General features: G+C 44.4%; 1 protein-coding gene across 2 annotated transcripts in view; it reads left to right on the forward strand.

Moving 5' to 3' along the window:
• The first annotated feature begins 398 nt into the window (after positions 1-398).
• The window catches only part of rnf24 (ring finger protein 24), a 173,515-nt gene continuing 155,751 nt past the window's right edge, over positions 399-18,162 (forward strand). For both annotated transcript variants that reach the window (XM_070866823.1, XM_070866827.1), the window contains exon 1: positions 399-912. The gene's annotated coding sequence lies outside the window, so the exon portion shown is untranslated. The remainder of the gene's footprint in view (positions 913-18,162) is intronic.

An 18,162-nucleotide genomic window follows, 5' to 3' on the forward strand; every position in this document is an offset into this window, starting at 1 on the left:
TTCCCTCAACCACTATCTGTCCCACCTGTGACAGGGACTGTGGTTCTCGTATTGGACTGTTCAGCCACCTAAGGACTCATTTTTAGAGTGGAAGCAAGTCTTGCTTGATTCCGAGGTACTGCCTATGATGATGACAATGGATGGTGGGAAACGCGGCAGCCAATTTGCGCACATGCAAACTCTCACAAACAGCAATGTGATAATGATCAGGTCCATCTGTTTCGGTGATGTTGAAATGTAGGGATGCCTATTAAATAAATGAGCAGATGTAATCACAAACTCCCATCTCAAAGCCTGTACACAGAAGACGTGTTCTGCTGCATTCCAGGGTGTGAGGGGACGCGAACCTATAAATGTTGGCACATTTCTTTCTCTCTCTCCGCTGAGCCACACAGAACATTCCTGTTTGCTGACGCTGGCTGCTTCAGCAGCGGAGCGGAGCGCAGCGAGTTCGTGTGCGACGTGCATGCAAGTCTTCATCAGCATCCGAAGCAGCAGCAAGGCTTCTAGCCGCCCCCTCGAACTCCCCCCTTCAAAAAACAAAAAGCAATATCTACAACCAACATGTGCAGATATTAAGCAGGAGCAAGAGGGAAAGTATAAGAAGCCCCAACCTTCTTAAAAGCCCAGAGCCACAATTTAAGGTGCAGAATTCAAAAACTGATAGCAGCAAGCTGGAAGTGCAACCTTGATCCTTGTGTCTGACGGTGTATTGCTGAGAGTGACCCTGTCTGTTACTGGGACCGGGCTGGCGAGTATCCCTCGCACCTCTGTCAAACCCAGGTCTGGAGACCCACGCCCATTGCAGACCGCGCATACAGCAAAAGCACATTTATATTTAAGCAAAACTACTGTTTGAAAACAAAAACAACGACTTATTTAGCTCTGAGGATACAGACGAATTGCCATTTGGTGAGTTTTTAAATATATATATCTGTATCTGTAGTTAATTACGTGAAATTGACGATGAAATGCATATTTGAGCTATTTTGACTTTTTTTCGCTTTTGTGATTATTTCATTCTGTAGCCCTAACCAAAGAAAAAAAAAGCTCTGTAGATATACCGAGGACAAAAAAAAATCCCACGCTGAATTATTCTGGCGATTTGTATTCATTTAAAAAAAAATAATGTTTTTAAAAGCAAACTTTTCATTCTCGCTTTGCTGATTTAAAACGCGGTTTCTTTAATATTCAAATGCGTCTGTTTCGGGCGAAAACTTCTGCAAAGAGGAGACAATGAAATGGTGCAAGTCTGCGTTCAATGCTGCAACAGAAAAAAAAACCCTGTCCGAGCGGCCCGCGGGCGATGCATGGCATGGGCTGCTCTCACGGGCAAGGCGATGTGGAGTCCGGGTTATTGCCCATTTAGGGCGTGTGGATTATTCTGTAAACGGGGAAGGGAAGACACTTCCTCTCTCTACCCAGATTCATGCCTGTGGAAATCTCCTCCCAAAAACAATGCCTTGTATGGAGAAGATTTTTAGGGCGAAGAAAGGGCTTGTGGAGAGCAAATTGTATGGAGCTGGGGGAGAGGCAGACAAGACTCCAGCCCATTCATACAGGAGGACTGGCGCGTCCCTGAACCAATCAATCGGTTTGTTGCCGGGGGCTTCAGGTCTGAAAGCATTGCTCCAGATTCCCTTTGTAATCTCTGTTAGCCTCTCCTCCCCCCAACTGTGTAGACTAAAGAGTTTCCAGACCACAATAACTAAATCAGGTATCAAGTTATGCAGGAGGGGGGGAGGCTTGTGTGTTTTATCTTTCCATTTGGGTGGTTTCAGTGTGTTTCTATAAATATTTACAAATAATCACTGAAGGGGATAATGCTCTGTGTGCCAGCAGGGTTTTTTTTTGTTTGGCAGGCTCCTGGCACTAGCAGGCTGTGAATGTGACAGTGCTTTACAGCAGGTCCACGTTTTACATAATGTGCAGACGCGGCAGGGCGGACTGAGCCCTTTCGGAAGCCCAGCTCTCACTCCATGCCGCAGCGGCCCGACCAGTCTATCGGACCTCTCCCTCAGACAACTCAGAACTCCCGATTGGCACTCTTGTGTGTCCCTCTCACACCACCAACTTGGCAGCAACTGATTGTATAATTGCACCCCAAGAATAGCACTGACTACCCTGAGGAAAATGTCTGTCCTTTTGGTCACTGGGTAAAGTCACATACTCCAGCAGATGATGTGAAACTTTTTTTCTTAACTTTTTTTTAAGTGTTGTGGGTTCAAGTCTCACTCCAGACTCTTGAGCAGAAACATCTAGGCTGACACTCCAGCACAGTATTGAGGGAGCGCTACACTGTCGGAAGCGCCATGTTTCGGATGAGGCATTAAACCGAGGTCCCGTCTGCTCTCTCGGGTGGCTGTAAAAGATCCCATGGCATTATTTCGAAGAAGAGCAGGGGAGTTGTTCCCAGTGTCCTGGCCAATATTTATCCCTCACTCAACGGCGCAAAAAACAGATTATCTGGTCATGATCACGTGGCTGTGGGAGCTTGCTGTGTGCAAATTGGCTGCTGCATTTCCCACATTACAACGGTGACTACACTCCAAAAGTACTTAATCGGCTGTAAAGTGCTTTGGGACACCCTGGGGTCGTGAAAGGTGCTATAGAAATGCAAGTTTTTCTTTAGTTGCATAGTCAGATTAGGAAAAGGGGAGGTGCAACGAGACCTGGGTGTCATAGTACATCAGTCATTGAAAGTTGGCATGCATGTACAGCAGGCGGTGAAGAAGGCAAATGGTATGTTGGCCTTCATAGCTAGGGGATTTGAGTATAGAAGCAGGGAGGTCTTATTGCAGTTGTACAGGGCCTTGGTGAGGCCTCACCTGGAGTATTGTGTTCAGTTTTGGTCTCCTAATCTGAGGAAGGACGTTCTTGCTATTGAGGGAGTGCAGCGAAGGTTCACCAGACTGATTCACGGGATGGCAGGACTGGCATATGAGGAGAGACTGGATCGACTGGGCCTGCATTCACTGGAGTTTAGAAGGATGAGAGGGGATCTCATAGAAATATATAAGATTCTGATGGGAATGGACAGGTTAGATGCAGGAAGAATGTTCCCGATGGTGGGGAAATCTCGAACCAGGGGACACAGTCTAAGGATAAGGGGTAAGCCATTTAGGATTGAGATGAGGAGAAACGTCTTCACTCAGAGAGTTGTTAACCTGTGGAATTCTCCACCACAGAAAGTTGTTGATGCCAGTTCATTGGATATATTCAAGAGGGAGTTAGATATGGCCCTTACGGCTAAAGGGATCAAGGGGTATGGAGAGAAAGCAGGAAAGGGGTACTGAGGTGAATGATCAGCCATGATCTTATTGAATGGTGGTGCAGGCTTGAAGGGCCGAATGTCCTACTCCTGCACCTATTTTCTATGCTTCTATATCTCCAGGACATGAGCAATCGTGGATCCAGTGCTGTCACTATGGTGCTGGCTCAGTTGGGGGACATATGCCTCTGAGTAAGGATGACGGATTTGAGCACAGGCTTGGCATTTTAGTGCAGTATTGATGGAGTGCTGCATTGTCGGAAGTGCCCTCTTGCAGATGAAACATTAAACCAAAGCCCTTCTACCTTTTCAGGTGGATGTAAAAGCTCCCATGGCATTAGTTGAAGAAATACAGGGAGATCTCCTGGTGTCCTGACCAAGATTCCTCCCTCAACCAACTTTATCAAAACCAAATAAGCTGCTCAATCATGTACTGTTGACTGTGGGACCTTGCTTTATGCTGATTGGCTACCACAATTACCTATAGCAGCAGTGGCTTCTCTCCAAAAGCAATACATTATTTATGAAGTGCTTTGGAACATCCTGACAATGCAATATGGTGCTATATAACTGCACCATTTTCGCTTTCAATTTACACACCGGTATTTTTTTTCTCACCAAATTTCTTATTTTCAAGATTGATTCCTTTCCCTTGCTGGGGCATATTTCCATGGGCATCGGATTCCCAACAATATTTTTGATCCCTCCTGTCAGAGTTATGCAAACAGGTTAGAAGAACATGGACTTTACGGACACGAATGGGAGGCTACCTTAGAGATGGCAGTATGATAGCATCGTTGCAGCACGGTAGGAGGCCATTCGGCCCGTCGAGCCTGTGTCGGCTCTATGCAAGAGCTCTTCAGCTAGTCCTGCTTCTCTGCCCTTTCCCCGTAGCCCTGCAAATGTTTTTTCCTTCAGCTAAGTGCAATAGAAAAAGTTAACTCTGAGCACTGTATCACATTAACTACAATTGCAGGATGAGGTATATGGGTGCGAACTGGTTCAGGGCTTCTTCACGCAAGATCTTTTAGTAAAAGAACGAAAGACTTGCATTTATATAGCGCCTTTCACAACCTCAGGACATCCAAAGCGCTTTACAGCTATTGAAGTACTTTTGAAGTGTTGTCACCATTATACTGCAGGAAACACGATCTATTAGCTCTTGATCATTCTCATCAAACCAGTCCTGGTGTTTTCTGGTTGAGTGACTGAGCGTCTCTTTGTAGGCACTGGTTATGGAAGCCTGGAAGGCAGACCAAGCGCTGTGGGCATTCTGCGTCTCAGAGTCGCCAAGGCACACCAGGTTAGCTGTGAGGTGCTGGCTGTATAGGGCTCTCTTAACTGGGTCCTTAAGTGCTCCAGCATTGGACACTCCGGCTCCGGCATGCCTCTTGCAAACAGTGCTATATCATCGCCTCAACCCTCTTCTCAATCTTTCTCGCCGCCATGCTCCACCTCACAGCCAACAAGCTTACCGCTGGAATGGAACTAAACTACAGAACCAGTGGGAACCTGTTCAACCTGCGTCGTCGTCTCCAGGCCAGACCCCAACCTCTGTCGTCGAGCTACAGTACGCGGACGATGCCTGCGTCTGCACACGTTCAGAGGCTGAACTCCAGGACATATTGACTGAGGCGTATGAAAGCATGGGCCTTACGCTAAACATCCGTAAGACAAAGGTCTTCCACCAGCCTGTCCTCACCACACAGCACTGCCCCCCAGTCATCAAGATCCACAGGTCGGCCCTGGACAATGTGGACCACTTCCCATATCGCGGGAGCCTCCTATCAACAACAGCAGGCATCGACGACGAGATCCAACACCGCCTCCAGTGCACCAGTGCAGCCTTCGGCCGCCTGAGGAAAAGAGTGTTTGAAGACCAGGCCCTCAAAACTGCCACCAAGCTCATGGTCTACAGGGTCGTAGTAATACCTGCCCTCCTGTATGGCTCAGAGACATGGACCATGTACCTGGCCCTGGGAAGACAGGTACACCAACATCAGCGTCCTGTCCAGGCCAACATCCCCAACATTGAAGCACTGACCACACTCGATCAGCTCCGCTGGGCAGGCCACATAGTTCACATGCCAGACATGAGACTCCCAAAGCAAGTGCTCTACTCGGAGCTCCTTCACAGCAAATACGCCAAAATTGGGCAGCGGAAACGTTACAAGGACAGGCTCAAAGCCTCCCTGATAAAGTGCGACATCTCCACCAACACCTGGGAGTCCCTGGCCCAAGACCGCCGTAAGTGGAGGAAGTGCATCTGAGAGGGCGCTGAGCACCTTGAGTCTCAAAGCCAAGAGCATGCAGAAATCAAGAGCAGGCAACGGAAAGAGCGTGCGGCAAACCAGTCCCACCCACCCCTTCCCTCAATAGCTATGTGTACCACTTGTGACAGAGTCTATGGCTCTCGTATTGGACTGTACAGCCACCAAAAAACTCACTTCAGGAGTGGAAGCAAATCTTCCTTGATTCCGAGGGACTGCCTATGATGATGATGATGATGATGTAGGAAACACAGCAGCCAATTTGCACACAGCAAGCTCCCACCAACAACAATGTGATAATGACCAGATAGTCTGTTTTTGTTATGTTGATTGAGGGTAAACATTGGCCATGACACTGGGGATAACTCCCCTGCTCTTGTTCAAAATAATGCCATGGGATCTTTTACGTCCACCTGAGAGAGCAGACGGAGCCTCAGTTTAAGGTCTCATACAGGTATATAAAAAGGAAGAGAGTAGTTAAAGTAAATGTTGGTCCCTTAGCGGATAACACTGGGAAATGGTAGAGACTTTGAACAAATATTTTGTATTGGTCTTCATGGTAGAAGACACTAAAAGCATCCCAATAATAATAGATAATCAAGGGGCTACAGGGAGGGAGGAACCTAAAATAATCACTATCACTAGAGAAAAAGTACTAGGCAAACTAATGGGACTAAAGGTGGACAAATCCCCTGGACCTGATCGCCGGCATCCTAGGGTCTTAAAAGAATTGGCTGCAGAGATAGTGGATGCATTGGTTGTAATCTCCCCAAATTCCCTGGATTCTGGGGCGTTCCCAGCAGATTGGAAAACCGCAAATGTAATGCCCCTATTCAAGAAAGGAGGGAGACAGAAAGCAGAAAACTATAGACCAGTTAGCCTAACATCTGTCATTGGGAAAATGCTGGAGTCCATTATTAAGGAAGTAGTAGCTGGATATTTAGAAAATAATAATACAGTCAAGCAGAGTCAGCAAGGTTTTATGAAAGGGAAATCATGTTTGACAAATTTTCTAGAGTTCTTTGAGGATGTAATGAGCAGGGTGGATAAAGGAGAACCAGTAGATGTTGTGTATTTAGATTAACAGAAAGCTTTCGATAAGGTGCACAAGATCAGAGCTCACGGGGTTGGGGGTAATATATTAGCATGGATAGAAGATTGGCTAACTAACAGAAAACTGGGATAAATGGGTCATTTTCAGGTTGGCAAACTAACTAGTGAGGCACCATAGCAATCAGTGGTGGGGCCTCAACTATTTAAAGTCTATTTTAATGATTTAGATGAAGGGACCGAGTGTAATGTAGCCAAATTTGCTGATGATACAAAGATAGGTAGGAAAGGAGATTGTGAGGAGGACACAAATAATCTGTAAAGGGATATAGATAGGTTAAGTGAGTGGGCAAAGATTTGGCAGATGGAGTATAATGTGGGAAAATGTGAGGTTATCTACTTTGGTAGGAAGAATAAAAAAGCGAATTATTATTATTTAAATGGAGAGAGTCTACAAAGTGCTGCGGTACAGAGGGATCTGGGGGTCCTTGTACATGAAACACAAAAAGTTAGCATACAGGTGCAGCAAGTAATTAGGAAGGCAAATGGAATGTTGGCCTTTATTGCAAGGGGGATAGAGTATAAAGTAGGGAAGTCTTGCTACATCTGTACAGAGTATTGGTGAGACCACACCTGGAGTACTGCGTACAGTTTTGGTCTCCTTATTTAAGGAAGGATATATTTGCATTGGAGACAGTTCAGAGAAGGTTCACGAGGCTGATTCTGGAAATGAAGGAGTTGTCATGAAGAAAGATTGGGCCTATACTCATTGGAGTTTAGAAGAATGAGATACTGAGGGAGCTTGACAAGGTAGATGCAGGGAGGATGTTTCATCCCATGGGAGAATCTAGAACCAGGGGGCATAGTTTCAGAACAAAGGGCCGCCCATTTAAAATGGAAATGAGGAAGAATTTCTTCTCTCAGAGGGTTGTGAATCTTTGGAATTCTCTACCCCAGAGAGCTGTGGAGGTTAAGTCATTGAATATATTCAAGGTAGAGATAGACAGATTTTTGAACAATAGGGGAATCAAGGGTTATGGGGAGTTGAGGTAGAGATCAGATCAGCCATGATTGTATTGAATAGCAGAGCAGACACAAGGGTTGAAATGACCTACTTTGCTCCTATTTGTTATGTTCTCATCTGAAAGGCAGCACTCCCTCAGTACTGCACTGGAGTATCAGCCTAGATTTTTGTGCTTAAGTCCCTGGAGTGGGACTTGAACCCACAACCATCTAATTAGGAGGTGAGAGTGCTACCACTGAGCCACAGCTGTCACTTAGATATATAGTACTGTATAGATGATACACAATCGTAAAATAAATGGTCAGATAAGGAACAGATTGTGCTTGACTGTGGTGCCTTCCACAGTCAATGACCCTGCTGGGGGCTCACTGTCTGAGCTCACACATGAAGAATGGTCACTTAGATCAACCGTTCCTCAGCATGAGTACGCTGCTGAAGAGAGAGAAAGAACAAGCTTTCAAATAAATATATATAATGCACCCTTACGCCACTTCTGTAATGTCCCAAAGTAAGTGTAGTCATTATTGTTATGTATCCAAACACAGGAGACAATTTACCACAGCAAGATCCCACAAGTGGTAAATGAGTGACCAGAACACTTTTTGGTTGTATGGATTGTGGGAGAAGTTTTGGTTAGGACACGGGAGAACTCCTTACTCGTCTTTGAATAATGCCATGAGAAGATTTACTTTCACCCGAACCAGACAAAGCCTCGGATTAATCAGGCAAGAAATGGGCACTGAGAGGTCCAATATAGTGTGTGGCGTGCACACGATATTGGTTCAGCCGCCCTGTAGCCATCCAGGGTGCCTGACTGAAACAGGCATTTGGCAGACTGCCTATGTAACTCGGGGCGGGGGGGGGGGGGGGGGGGAGTCTAACGCCTGTTTCAGGCCCCTTTGCTAAATTGAGTCGTGACTCACCACAGTCTGTGACATTCTCTGGATTATTAGTCTAGGCCACTGAATTTCTATCACTACACTACCGTGCCCAAACCCTGGGGAGTGAGAGAGGAACAAGGGCTGGTAGATGTGATGAAGCATTGAGCAACCAGCAAAGAAGATGTCCAGATGGTTTCCTCATTATCACAGGAAAAAGTGTTAAGTTAAGAACGACTGTGCGGAGGCTAGACTAAGACGTGACTATCGTGGATGCGTACAAAGTTATGCACCTCCACCACATCCCCACCGCGCCCCCCCCCCCCCCCCCCCACCGGCCCCCGCTCCCATCTTATTAATTTGTTTGGCATGGTTTTGTCTCCCACTTCCACTGCTCCAAATCACGGCCTTTCCTTTGATTCATTCCTGGGATGTGGGCGTCGCTGGCAAGGCCAGCAGTTATTGGCCATCCCTAATTGCCCCTGAGTAGGTGGCGGTGAGCCGCCTTCTTGAACTGCTGCAGTCCGTGTGGCGAAGATACTCCTACAGTGCTGTTAGGGAGGGAGTTCCAGGATTTTGACCCAGCGATGATGAAGGAACGGCGACATATTTCCAAGTCAGGATGGTGTGTGACTTGGAGAGAAACTTAGAGATGATGGTGTTCCCATGCGCCTGCTGCCCTTGTCCTTCTAGGTGGTAGAGGGCGCGGGTTTGGGAGGTCTCTGATGCCGCCCCTCCCCACCCCCTGATGCCTGGTTTGACATTTGACTCTGGATGGAGTGGGCTTGATGGGTGGAGTTACCTTTGCTCGCTCCAGACTCGCCGCAGCTCAGAACTCAGAGGACTGGAGAACCAGATCTGTACCAAGCCCAGATACGGTATCACAAGATTAAATGTTTCCGTTTGTTCTACAAACAGGGATGTTGACATTTTATTATCTTTGCTTTCTGTTTGTCTACAGATTTCATCTCAGAAAAATAATGTATTTTTTCCTGCCTCTGGCTCAGAACTGTCAGTTGTTACCTGTGTTTTCCCTGCAGTTTTGAAGCAGCTGGAATGAGAATATTGTTGAGAATGTTACAGTAAATATCACAACCAGCAGGGATCAAGGTTCCATTTCCCCTCCTCCTGGAAGACGGATGCAGTTTCTTCCTCCAATTGAAAGGGTACGGTAGTGTAGAGGTTGGGTTACTAGACTAGTGGCTGGCTAGGGCACTTCAGAGGGCAGTTAATAAGGGATTGGTATGAGTCACACATACCCCAGACCGGGTAAGGACAGCCGGTTTGACGACAATCTAACCGCTTTCATGGTCACTCAGGCTGATACCAGCTTTTTATTAAAACTGAATTAACATTCTCAACCTGCCACGGTGGGATTTGAGCACACGTCCGACTAGATTATTAGACCAGGCCTTTCTGGATTAATAGCCCAGTAACATAACCATACCCAAATCTGGGAAACTCATGGAACAAAGGCTGGTAGGTGTCATGGAGCGTTGAGCATGCAGCAGAGAGGATGTCAAGATGGGTTGCTCATTGTCACAGGAATAAGTGTTTAAGGTAAGAATGACGGTGAAGGGGCTGGTGGAGATCCCAGCGAACAACCTCACTTGACTGCCCCTCCCAGCCCAGCCAAATTGAAAGGTAGCGTTGTAGCAACCAAAACCACAATGTTGCTTGGCAACATTTGATGAGTTACATGGCGAGGGAAGCAGTACTTCTGCTGCTAGTGTGATGGAGTCGGTTATTTTGTGTTCTGGATGTACCATACATTTATCTTGTACTCTGTGAGATATACCGTACATGTTCGTTGTGCTCTGAAATATACTGTATATTTACCTTATTCTCGGAGATGTACTGTACGTGTACCTTGTACTCTGAGATGTATCATACATTTACCGTATGCTTTGAAATCTGGCCTTTATATCTTTACCTTTTGCTGGGAAATCTCTGATTTGCCAGCCTTGTGCTCTGATGTACTCAAGCTTTGACCTTGTGGTCTTTACTCCACTAACAGGCAGCATTTTAAAGGTTTTTATTTATGATTGTAATTACTTTTGTTGCAATGTAACTTGCTACACTGCACACATCGTACATTGTCAGTTAACATGATGCATGAAATGGTTTGGTACTTGCTGTTGTTATGTTTAGATTGATATCCAGGGTTCCTAATAATGCCACCATGAAATGAAAAAGAACAACTATATTTAATGTGCTTTCACATTCAGCTACCCAGTCTCTGTCAACCTTGTACATTGACACACTTCTGTCTGGATATAACTGATTGTTCCTTAATTAAAGCATTACAACATAAGGGACCATCTCTATACACTCACATTCTTACTGATACACAATTTCCTGTCCCTGTACCTGTGGGGTGGGTGCTATTTTGTTTTAAGGAACACTGGCCTGGATTTTGCTAGTTAGCCCACACCTGGAGTGCTGTGAGCAGTTCTGGGCACCACACCGTAGGAAGGATATATTGGAGGGAGTACAGTGTAGATTTACCAGAATGATACCCGGACTCGAAGGAGAGGAGAGATTACACAAATTAAGATTGTATTCCCGAGAATTTTGAAGGTTAAGGGTTGATCTGATCGAAGTTTTCAAGGTATTAAGGGGATCAGACAGGGTAGATAGAGAGAAACTATTACGCTGGTTGGGGATTCGAGGACTAGGGGGCATACTCTAAAAATTAGAGCCAGACCTTTCAGGAGTGAAATTAGGGTGGCAGAAGTTTGGAGCTCGCTTCCGCAAACAGATCAATTGTTAATTTTAAAATCTGAGATTGCTAGATTTTTGTTAACCAATGGTATTAAGGGATGTGGGCCAAAGGCGGGTACATGGAGCTAAGTCACAGATCAGCCAAGATCTCATTAAATTGTGGAACAGACTCGAGGGGCTGAATGGCCTACTCCTGTTCCTATGTTCCTAATGAGGGCAAAACTGTCAGCATTTGCTGTCATTAGCCCTCTGAGTTATGTTTCCCTCGGTAAACACCCCATAAAAAGTTACGCCTTGTTGGAATAAATGTAACTGGGATTTTAACGGTGTATTGACCTGCTGAGCAACCTTTCTGGCCCTGAACAAATAATGTTACATTTGTAGAATGTCAAATTTCTCCATTATGATAAAAATGACTAGATTTAAAAAATAATAAATGTAAAACATTTTTTTTAAAGTTTGTTTATGATATTTCAGCTTCTGCTTTAAGCCCAGGTGTATGTCCCAATCTTTATTTCACTCTCTGTAAAAAATATTTAAAATCGAATGGATAATCGTGTTTTTTGTTTCCTGGTTTGCTGTCTGTGAGACTTCTTCAATGCAATTGGCTGTTTAGATAACTTGATGACATCATTGCTGCTCTGGAATCCCCTTTTGACAGCACTACAATTAATTTAACATTGAGAAAGCTAAAGTTTTCGCCACAGAGATCATAAGATCTTTGTGGGCACTTTTCTTCGAGATCGGCGGCGAGCACCATCGCGTCACCACTGAGTGCAAATTGCAGGCCATTATATATTGTAGTGATTGATCTGATTGATTAGTAATGTGAGTCATTAATAACGTGTTGCATTTACAGAAAGAAAGAAGGGCTTGCATTTATATTGTGACTTTCATGACCTCAGGACATAGCAAAGCACTTTACAGCCAATGAAATACTTTTGAAGTGTTGTTAGTCACTGTTGTAATATAGAAAACGCGGCAGCCATTTTGTGCCCAGCAAGCTCCCACAAACAGCAATGTGATAATGACCAGATAATCTGTTTTAGGTGATGTTTGTTGAGGGATAAATGGTCAGGACACCGGGAATAAAAGGAATGGTGCCATGCATCTTTTACATCACCCTGAGAGAGCAGACGGGGCTTCGGTTTAACATCTCATCTGAAAGACGGCACCTCCGACAGTGCAGCACTCCCTCAGTACTGTGCTGGGAGTGTTGGATTAGTGCTGCTGAGCTGTAATTAGATTGTCAGCTCCAGCAGAGAGCTTGGACCTCAGCTCCCAGGTATGGAACTTGAAACATTTTGAAAGATGTCCAGGAGGGTCTGTTCACACTTTGTACATTTAAATAAGCTCTGGGTAGGTTTATAAAATTCCCAGGAAGTCCAGCAAAAACAGCTTGGCAGTGCTGATAAAGTTGCAGAATAAATACATGCTAAATGGAAACTAAACGGTGAGTGTGTGTGTGATGTGGTAATTTATGTTATGGGGTATCATTTATTACAGTTGAAGGAATATGATTTTTTAAATATACAGAACTGCTATTAATGTTCATACAAACTCAACTCACATACAAACCATAACATTCAGTGAGTTCCTCTACAAATGATTAAGATTGTTAGTGAAACATTCTTACTCTCAGTAGGCGACATGCATACGATAAGATCCTTCATATATCAGAGGCATGTGCTAAAGTATTACCGCCTACTTAAACATCCCACTCCAAAACGTTGAGCACAAAAACCTAAGCTGACACTCCAGTGCAGTGCTGAGGGAGTGCTGCACTGTCGGAGGTGTCGTCTTTCAGATGAGACATTAAACCGAGGCCCCGTCTGCGCTCTCAGTTGGACGTAAAAGATCCCATGGCACTATTTTGAAGAAGACCAGGGGAGTTATCCCCGGTGTCCTGGCCAACATTTGTCCCTCAATCAACATAACCAAAACAGATTATCTGGTCATTATCACATTGCTGTTTGTGGGAGCTTGCGGTACACAAATTGGCTGCCGCCTTTCCTACATTACAACAGTGACTGCACTTCAAAAATACTTTGTTGGCTGTAAAGCGCTTTGGGACTTCCTGAGGAATTGAAAGGCACTATATAAATGCAAGTATTTCTTTATATTGTCCCAAGGATATGTTTCTTGAGGAGTGGGGCAAGCGAGAATGCGGTTAGGTATTGAGCGAATCTGCATACTTTACTTGCTGTCTTACAAGCCTTTTAAGTTTATTGCATTAGATGACCCCTCTTACATGAAAATATCTTGATCATTGGGTCCTTCTGTTGATATGAAAAAACATTTACATATCACTAGTCAGTTTCAAACCGGGTATTAGATGCTCTTTGTACATTTCGAAGGCTGAGCCATGCTGTACGTGTGGAAATCTGCACAAACGCCAGATTCGTACAGGCTCGTACAAATTTCTCGGGACACTGGTGCAAACTCATATCAGGTTAGTTTGTCTCAAACCCTGTGAAATTTGTGCAAGGGATGGCACATGTGCTGGGAAATTAGTGTTCGACTTTGCAAATTATATCTCGCACCAAGTTCCTGTCGCACCATCCCTGCTACTGGCAAAATGAGTGAAACACAAGGAGAGATTTTGTGTCGGCGGGTAGGAAAAGTATTTCTCTCCTCTCTGTCCCCAGGTAACAGGTATAATAGAACGTATGCAAGCAGTAGGCTGGTTTCCTTTCACTGTCTTTAATTGCCCTGCAGAAGCAAAAACATGCTGGTGTGTGTGCACCCTCGTCAAATGGGGCTATCCATTCTAAACCCAGTTCCCAGACCTTTCTCTGGATCCTTTTACTTCATTTCCTTTAAATGGTTGCAGCACTTCAATAGCCACTTGTGGTAGAGCATTCTATGCTCTAATAACGCTGTGTGATTAAAAAAAAATGTCTATTGAATTCTCCCTTCATTTTTCCAATGACCATCTTGTATATGACCTGGGTTTGGATGACCTGGGTTTGGGTATAGGGAGTACAATTTCGAAGTTTGCGGATGATACAAAACTTGACAACATAGTAAAGAGGATAGTAGAAGAGATCAGAAGGACATAGACAGACTGGTGAAATGGGCTGACACATGGCAGATGCAGTTTAATGCGGATAAGTATGATGTGAAGCACTTTAGGATGAACAACAAGGAGAGGCAAAGTGGTACTATTTTGAGGGGTGGGTAGGCGGGGGTGGGGGGATGGGGATGGGGGTGTGCAAGAGCAGAGGGAATGCTTGAAGCTGGCAAGGCAAGTTGATAAGGCAGTTAAGAACATGTATTGGATACTTGGCTTTGTAAATAGGGGCATTGTATACAAAATAAAAGTCACGCTAAACATTTACATATCACTAGTTAGGCCTCCACTAGAGTATTGTGTACAATTGTGGGCACCGCACTTTAGGAAGGATGTCAAGGCCTTGGAGAGGCTGCAGAGGAGGGTTATCAGGATGATACCAGGGAAAGGGACATCAGTTATGTGGAGAGTATTGAAATCGAGTCAGTGCCGGACCAGGAGCCAATATAAGTCAGCGAGCACAGGGGTGATGGGTGAACGGGGCTCGGTGCGAGTTAGGATGTGGGTATCAGAGAATGTTCTTTTGATGTTGGTGGTAATTGCTGATATTAAAACTTGCTAATTGGAAAATCTAGACTTGAGACTGTAGTAGTCTTTCCTCAGGTCCCATATTTTACTATGTCAGTGCAAGCAATACAATGATATTTTAGTAATGGAATATCATAATATTTACAGTTTTGGGTTTTTTTTCCCCGCTGTTTCCAGACGATTTTCATTATTGTCTCTTTTGCTTCTTATCACAGACTATTTGTTTTTATGCAAGACTTGAGCACAACGTCCAAAGTTATAACCCGTACAATGTTAATAATAATACTTACATGTCTTATAATGTTGAAATGTCTCAAAGTGCCACATACACTGGATCCTGGGCTTCATAATTAGAGGCAATGAGTAGAAGAGCAAGGAAGTTATGAAGAGCCTGTATAAAACACTTGTTCAGCCTCAACTGGAGTATTGTGTCCAGTTCTGGGCACCCGCTTTAGGAAGGATGTGAAGACCTCAGAGAGGGTGCAGAAAAGATTTCCGAGAATGATTCCAGGGATGAGTTGACTTCAGTTATGTGGATAGACTGGAGAAGCTGGGGTTGTTCTCCTTAGAGCAGAGAAGGTGAAAGAGATTCCTATTAGAGATATTCAAAATTATGAGGGGTTTTGATAGAGAATGTAGGGAGAAACTGTTTCCTCTGACAAGTGGGTCGGTATCCAAAGGTCATAGTTTTAAAATCATTGGCAAATGAACTAGAGAGGAAATGAGGGTATTTTCATTAAGAGGGTTGTTAAGATGTGGAACGCACTACCTGAAAGGGTGGTGAAAGCAGATGTCACAGGAACTTTCTAAATGCAATTGGACATGGACGTGACGAGGACAATTTGCAGGATGGTGTACAAAAGCTGGGGTATGGGACTAATTGGACAGCTCTTTGGACAAATCAGCCATGATCTTATTGAATGGTGGAGCAGGCTCGAGGGGGCAGGTGGCCCACTCCTGCTCCTATTTCTTATGTTCTTATGTTCAAAGAGCCGGCAGAATGGGCCAAATGGCCTCCTTCTGTGCTGGATGATTCTATGATTCTGACTTTTAGTTGATTGTTACTGATTTACTATTCCGTAGAAACCATGGTTCACTATTTGCCCTCCCAAAAAAACAGAATTTTGAATTTAGGTCCCCCTTTAGCTTTTGTGTTAAATTGGGAAAAGTTGTTATTTTTGAGCCTCCCTTTATAACTATAACCGGTAGCATTCTAATGATCCTAATATCTTTCCAATTCTCCAACTATGGCCGAACCAAAGTCTTCTACAAATTCAGTGACACTTTCTTACTTCGTATTCAATGCAATATACGAAACCCAAAATCCCATTTGCCTCTTTTCTGATGGTTTCTTTTCTGTACTTTCATCTTCTAAAGATCTATGGGTTAGACTTTCCATCGGTTTCGCCCCGCTACCACCCATTTAACCGCTGAGATTTAGTCTAATGCCCATATTTCCATAAAAATGGAAACTAACACCCAATTATCGCCCATTTATTGCCAGCGTTAGTTTCGGCATAAAGTTAACGTCGAGAATTAGCCAAGCCACCCGCCCATATATATATTTTTTATTATGACGTCATCAATCGTGCACCACCCAGAAGACTGTATAGAATGGAAACTAACGGCCAGAAACAGCCCAGAATATCGGCGATCGTTACTTTCGGCATCTCGCCCATATATCGCCCAAAAGATCGCTCGCCCAAAAAATCACTGGAAAGAAGCTGCACTCACCTTAACCCAGCGGTATGGAAGCTATTTTGTAATTTGGAGGACTTTTCATAAAAGGCTGCTTCAAGTTCATGGGAGCTTTGAAATAATTTTTGAGTGCTTTTAAGATGGTTTAAAATCTTAATAACCATCTAATCATATTGTGGTCAATTTGAATTTTTTATATGTTTTTGAAGGGCAGTTTATTAATTCTGAATAAATATAATATAGTAATAGTAATCGGCAGACCTAGAGCTCTCTGTTCCTACAATTTAGCATGTACTCCCGTTCACTGTTCTTTTTCCCATGTTCTACTTCACTTTTCTCTGCAACAAACTGCAACTGCCACCTAACTTTCCCCAAACTAACCTCGCTCCTGGCTCCAGAAATAAGCTGCATTTTTCCTTATGGTTTGCCATGCTCCCTAATTTGGTACCATCAGCAAGCTTCAGTATTGTTCCTTTTGTGCCTCTGTCTGAACCGTTTATATAAATGGATAAAGAAGAGTTCCCATCGCAGTTCCCTGTGATCTACCAAAATTCTCTGGACTCTGGGGAGGTACCAGTGGATTGGAAAGCAGCTAATGTAACGCCTCTGTTTAAAAAGGGGGCAGACAAAAGGCAGGTAACTATAGGCCGGTTAGTTTAACATCTGTAGTGGGGAAAATGCTTGAAGCTATCATTAAGGAAGAAATAGCGGGACATCTAGATAGGAATAGTGCAATCAAGCAGACGCAACATGGATTCATGAAGGGGAAATCATGATGAACTAACTTACTGGAATTCTTTGAGGATATAACGAGCATGGTGGATAGAGGTGTACCGATGGATGTGGTGTATTTAGATTTCCAAAAGGCATTCGATAAGGTGCCACACAAAAGGTAACCGCAGAAGATAAAGGTACGCGGAGTCAGAGGAAATGTATTAGCATGGATAGAGAATTGGCTGGCAAACAGAAAGCAGAGAGTCGGGATAAATGGGTCCTTTTTGGGTTGGAAATCGGTGGTTAGTGGTGTGCCACAGGGATCGGTGCTGGGACCACAACTGTTTACAGTATACATAGATGACCTGGAAGAGGGGACAGAGTGTAGTGTAACAAAATTTGCAGATGACACAAAGATTAGTGGGAAAGCGGGTTGTGTAGAGGACACAGAGAGGCTGCAAAGAGATTTAGATAGGTTAAGCGAATAGGCTAAGGTTTGGCAGATGAAATACAGTGTCGGAAAGTGTGAGGTCATCCACCTTGGGAAAAAAAACAGTAAAAGGGAATATTATTTGAATGGGGAGAAATTACAACATGCTGCGGTGCAGAGGGACCTGGGGGTCCTTGTGCATGAATCCCAAAAAGTTAGTTTGCAGGTGCAGCAGGTAATCAGAAAGGCAATGGAATGTTGGCCTTCATTGCCAGAGGGATGGAGTACAAAAGCAGGGAGGTCCTGCTGCAACTGTATAGGGTATTGGTGAGGCCGCACCTGGAGTACTGCGTGCAGTTTTGTTCACCTTACTTAAGGGAGGATATACTAGCTTTGGAGGGGGTACAGAGATGATTCACTTGGCTGATTCCGGTGATGAGGCGGTTACCTTATGATGATAGATTGAGTAGACTGGGTCTTTACTCGTTGGAGTTCAGAAGGA

The sequence above is a fragment of the Pristiophorus japonicus genome, chromosome 2, assembly GCF_044704955.1.
Source record: "Pristiophorus japonicus isolate sPriJap1 chromosome 2, sPriJap1.hap1, whole genome shotgun sequence".
NCBI lineage: Eukaryota > Metazoa > Chordata > Chondrichthyes > Pristiophoridae > Pristiophorus > Pristiophorus japonicus.